The sequence below is a fragment of the Cupressus sempervirens genome, chromosome 11 (assembly GCF_028749045.1).
Source record: "Cupressus sempervirens isolate cs-2001-9-10 chromosome 11, ASM2874904v1, whole genome shotgun sequence".
NCBI classification, from domain to species: Eukaryota; Viridiplantae; Streptophyta; class Pinopsida; order Cupressales; family Cupressaceae; genus Cupressus; species Cupressus sempervirens.
The window spans coordinates 588127368-588133822 of NC_143128.1; positions in this window are offsets into that span (position 1 = coordinate 588127368).

Sequence of the window (6455 nt, forward strand, 5' to 3'; positions counted from 1 at the left end):
TGGCTCTAGCTAGTGACCTCTGCAAGTTATGTTGTTTGCACTTTGGTCTTCCTTGGCCGGATTCACCACAAGCTTGCCTAGGGCAAGACATTAAAAATAGCTTCCCTACATTTGAGGGACCAAGCTTCTACACAATGTATGTACATGGAGTCTAATCACTATTCCCAAGAGGTCATTCAAAATGGAAGGTGGGAATGTGAGTTAGAACCCCATCTTTTTAAACTACCCGGACAAGACCAACAACAATGCCAAAACAAGAATATTTACAAAAGGAAAGCAAATGTGCACAAAAATCTTTAACTAATGCCACACACAATTAAGAAAACATCTAAACTACTCAAAATAGGTGTTATAGTATCAACTTCAATCCTCTAACTAAACCACTGTCATGGAAAATATACACCAAAAATGCTCAAAAATCACTTCCAACTCCAATATTCAGATTTTCTCTCTGTACAATGAATGTCCAACCCTGCACAATGGTTAGGGCATGTCTTATGTAGGGTGGTTAGGTAGTTATTTACCCCTTAGGACTCTTTATCATCAAGTTGCAACATTTGGACAATGTCGTCCGAACAATTTTTAAAAAGTTGCAAAGTTACACAATGCAACTTTTACATCTTTTTGGCAAGTTTTGCCCAACTTAGCTAAATGAGTTCCAATCCTCCTTAGACTTGACCAAAGGCCTTAACAATGGTAAAAACATGATTCTAACCCATCCTAGACCCTATTGACCTCATGCTGACATCATCATCAGCTTTGTGTAAATTAGGATTCTTACATCTTGTTTATCCTTAATTGAGTGCCCTAAGACTCATCAAACAAAAACCCTATTTCACTCCTATCATGGTCCACATGACCTTAAACAAAACACTTCCAAAATGCCCTAAAGGCACACGCACACGACAAAAAAAACTTGGATTGATTAAGCAATCCTTAGGTGCTCCTGCACCATTTTCCCCCTCTGCACAACTTTCAAGGAACATCGGGAGAAATCAAAGACAAATCAATGCCTAACTTCTTGAAGTTAGCTTCCTCTACCCATCTAGCTTCAAATTCTGGTTGCTCCTTCCATTACATCAAATGCTCCATGTATACCTTGTGTCTAGTTGATTTCTTTGCCCTAGATTCCAAGATTCTCTTTGCTTGTAGTTGAACCTTGGGAGATAAAACTTTAGCACTCACATCCTCCAATATCTCCTAGCTATTTTGATTCACATCTGACAATGGTCTCCTATATTTGACTAAATCAACCACATTGAACACTGGTGAAATACTTAACTCCACTGGAAGTTCTACCTTATATGCATTATGTCCATATTTGGCTAATACCTTGCATGATCCCACTCTCTTCATCTACAACTTAGTTGGCATTCCCTTTTGCAACCCAGACTTGTTTAGGTGGACCATAACATCATATCCCACTTCAAACTGTACCTCTCTCTCCTTGACATATCCACTTTAGTCTTTCGCTTGTGGGTAGCCTCTATTATAGTCTTCTTCACTTGCTCTTGTATCTCTTTCATTGTTTGTGAGAAATCTTTTGCATGTCCACTTATATACTCCATGGCTCCTAAATCCTTGAGTTCACACACACCTCTTGGGTGCATCCCATATACTATCTCAAAAGGACTCCTTCATGTATGCATACTTAGCTTGTGGGATGATCAAGTCCCATGTCTAACCATATTCCTTGGTTAGGCATCTGAGAAGGTTACCTAACACACTATTGATCACCTCAATTTGACCATTTGTTTGAGAATGGTAAGCTGAACCAAAAGACAAATTAATACCCAATCTACTCCATAAAGTCTTCCAAAAATGACTCATAAACTTCATATCTCTGTCAGATACTATGCTCATGGTTGGTCTTGCAAGGGATGAAATGACTCGTTTTATAAAACCTGTCTACCACCGCATAGACACTATCCATCCCTGTCTCGGTCTTGAGAAGACCTACCACAAAATCCATGCTAATACACTCCCATGGTCTATTGGGAATAGGCAATGGTTGGTACAAACCTGCATTACTCGCCCCTCTAGCTTTCATACATACCACACATTGCTCCACATATCTCCTAACATCTCTTGGCAACTTGGGCCAATAATAAAACCTTTGTACTAGCTCTATTGTCTTATTGATACCAAAATGGCCACTAAGACTGTCATTGTGTTTCTCTTGAATTAGGTTCTCTCTCATGGAACCTTGAGGAACACGCAATTGGTTCCCCTTAAACAAAAGTCCACTTTGTAGTCTATATTATGATAATTGACTATGAAAATGGTTTTGGAAATCAGGACATACCTTATATGCTTCAAAGAAGTCTTCATCATTTCTATAAAGGTCTTTTAAACTCTCTATGCCAATGCTTTGAAGTTGTATTTCTTGGACTGTCAACATCCTTCTACTTAGTGCATCTGCCACTTTGTTCAACTACCTTTTCTTACGCTTGATAATGAATGTGAAAGCTTGTAGATATTCAATTCATTTTAGGTGTCTATTACTCAACTTCTATTTTGTATTGATGTAGCTAAGTGCTTGGTTATTTGTAAACACCACAAACTTCTTAGGTATGAGATAATGTCTCCACTTCCCGAGTGACTGCACTAGAGCATATAACTCCAAATCATAAGCAAAGTACTTTTTCTTAGCTTCATTGAGTTTTTTACTAAAGAAAGCTATAGGTATGCCTTTTTGACTAAGTACTCCTACTGCGATCCCACTTGCATCACAATCCACTATGAACAATTTATCAAAACTAAGTAACAAGAGGATAGGTTGGGCCACTTCTTTTTGAATTTCTCAAAGCCTCTCCCTGCTTCAAGAGTCCATTTGAACTTGGTCTTTAATCCACCCTTGATGGTGTCTTATACTGGTGCACAAATACCACTAAAGTTTCTTATAAACTTTCTATAGAATTGAGCTAACCCATGGAAACTCTTTACCTTTATCTTTGTTGTTGGTGTTGGCCAATTCAAGATAGCCTCCACCTTGCTTGGGTCCATTTTCAATGAACCTTGGGATACCACAAATCCTAAATACACAAGTTCTTTTTTGAGGAATTCACACTTTTCTAAGTTGATAGACAACTTCTCTTCTGCAATCTTTTGAGCACAATCTCCAAGTGTTTCATATGTTCATCCTTTCTTTTGCTAAAGATGAGTATCTCATCTAAAAGTGTACTACCACAAACCTTCCAATGTAGTCCTTAAGCACTTCATTCATTAGCCTCATGGATGCGCTAGGGGCATTTGTAAGCCCAAATGGCATAATTCTCCACTCATATAACCCTTCAATGGTCTTGAATGTTGTCTTCCACTCATCCTCTTCCTTGATCCTAATCTGATGGTAGCGGTTCTTAAGGTCCAACTTAAAGAAAAACCTAAATCCTCCTATACAATCCATCAAATTCTCAATCCTAAGTATAGGAAACCAATATTTGATTATAATCCTATTTATAGCCCTAGAATCGATATCAAGCTTCCACTTACCACCTTTCTTAGATGCCAATATCGTTGGTACTACAAGGGTTGATGCTCTTCTTAATCAATCCTTGATCTAGCAACTCCTACACTTGTCTAGCTACTTCCCGGTTCTGCTCTGGTGTGAGCTTGTAAGTTGCCTTATTTGGTAAAGAAGCCCCTGGAATAAAGTATATCTGATGACTAATAGACCTTTGAAGAGGTGATGTTGCAGGTGTCCCATTATTGATTATGTCCTTGAACTTCCCGAGTAAGTCTTGTATTTCTTTTGGTATTGGTGCTTGCATAGTCTTCTCTTCTTCTTTGGGTTACACCATTATAGCATATCATTCACCTCATTGTTGAAGAGTATTATCAAACTCCTTGCCACTACTTAATAAGACACTAGGGGTCTTTGACTATGTTTCCTCTTCATCTATTAATGATTGTATTTTGAAGATCCTTCCATCCTTGAAAGAAATGGTGTTCTCCTTTCCATCATATATGGCTCCTCTGTCATATTGTCATGGTCTATCCAATAGGAGATGGCATGCATCCATAGGCAACGCATCACAAATCAATTTGTCCTTATATCCTCCAATGGAGAACTCTACCCATGTCTACTCATTCACAAGTACACTTTGCCCCTTATTCAACCATGTCACCTTTTATGGATTAATATGGGGTATCTTCTCCAACTTGAGCTTCTTTACTGCTTCCTATGAGATTATGTTATCTATGGAACCTGAATCCACAATAACCTTACATACCTTACCAAGTATTTTACATCTTACTAAATAAGGCTCTTCTCTACTTTGGCTCCTCTTTGACTAGTTCTCTGATTAGAACTCTCCTAACCATTAAGTTCTCCCCCATCTCCGACTCAATATGGCTAATCTCTAGTGACTTGACATTTGATGTGTCCTCTTGAACATATGTCACTCTCTTCTCAATGTTTGAAGAAGATGCCTTTTCAAGGCATCTATAAGCAAAGTGACCCATATGTCCACAACTATAACATTTCATGCTAGCAAAGTATGAGTTGCTTCTCCCTGCATCTCTTCCTCTATTAGAAACCCCTTGGGTTTATCTATCTCTTTCGTGGCCTCCTCTAGGAGTAGTTTCATTCCCATCCTCTGCAAATTCAGAGTCTTCTTGATTCAATCCCTCTACCTTGGTATCCACCTCTATGACTCTGGTCTCTTCCTCTTCCCTTGGAAATCTGATCATGTTTCCTTCTACTCTTGTCTTCAGTCTTGATTGCCAATTGATAGCATTGATGTATTGTTTTGAGACTAAGAAGAATCATCTCTTCTTGTATGCTCCATTTCAACCCATTTAGGTATCTAGCCACCTTAAGGCTTTCATCTTCAAATACATTTGTCCTCATGCGAAGCTTTTGAAACTCTTCAATAGAGGAGTTAACAGCAAGATCCCTTCATCTAAGATTTTGCCTCTTTTGATGCAAATGAATTTCATAATCCCCTAGCATGTATGCCTCTCTCACTTTGTGAACCATTCCCTTCCAAGTGGAAATTGGTTTCTTACCTTCTTTTTCTCTCTCTGCCTAATGAACTTTCACCATGTCAAAGCAAAGCCTCTTAGTCTCAACTTTGTTACCCTCACCTTCTGTGTCTCAACAATTCCATCACATTCAAAAAGGTTTTACATTCCTTCTATCCAATCCATGACTAGATCTGCCTCCATCTTCCCATTGAATAGTAGTATACCTTCAAGTGCCTTCCCACTCATAGCTTTCAATGTCTTTAAGAATGGTTCCTCCGTAAGGACAAGATCAAGTGTAGGTTCTTTATCTTCTAAAGCCACCTCTTTCTTTTTTCCTTCAACCTTGCCCTTGACTTCGTTAGTCATTTCTTCCACTTAAAACAACTTTTCCTCTAGTTTGGCTAACCTGTTTATGAGCACTTTGTTTTCTTCCTCTTGCTCATTCATCTTCTTTGCTAACTTTGCATCTATCACCATTGTAACTTTTCCTATTGATTCCTTTGTCTAAAACATTTATCCACAAGCCTAATCTTTTGAGACTCTGATACCAATCTAATAGGGAGGTTGGATGAACCAATCACAAGTTCATGCTCCCACATCTTCTTAAAAGACTTCTAGGGTGTTTCCACCACACCACCGATAACTTATAGGACCTTTACTGTCTATAGATCCCTTGGTCCCTTTAGCCAACCATACTACCAAGAATGATTGACCAATCAAGTCAAGAATTGATGCCTTCTTGCTTCACTAACCATAGCCCTTAAACCACCTTAAAGGCTCTTAACCTCCAAATCTTGTACTTTGCCTTGAATAGGTGTGGACATATCTCCACGTACTTCAATTCAACCAACTAGGGGTGTTAGGAGCCTCACTTGGTTCAATTCTCCATTTGATTTCATCAATTCTTCAAAATAGGCCTAAAAGGCCACTAGCCCAATTAGATAGATCTCCTACTCCAAGAAAATAGGGTATTTTCTCCCAATCCTTTCAGAGAAACCCTATAACTTTTCTTGGGGTTCTTGAATCATGTGCCAACCCCTCAAGGATTTATGGGGCCTTGGGGTCACCACCTTCCATATAGTGCCCTGACTCAATTGAATGAATTTTAAGGGTTTTTAGGCTCTTCACCAAAACCTTGGCAAGATTCTAACTTCAAACTCCAAAAGGAATTTTGGCTCTACCTAGTCACCTCTACAAGTTATATTGTTTGCACTTTGGTCTTCCTCACCAAAAGGTAGGGCAAAACATTAAAAATAACTTCCCTACATTTGAGAGCCTAAGCTTTTGCACAATGTATGTACATAGAGTCTACTCACTATTCCCAAGTGATTGTTTAAATGGACGGTGGGAAAGAGAGCAACTAGATTGGTATGACCACCCCCTCTTCATCAAACCTTGGCTAGACTCCTACCTTGAGTTACAAGGAATTTTGGCTCTTGCTAGTCACCTTGTAAGTTATGTTGTTTAAACTTTAATCATCCCTGGCC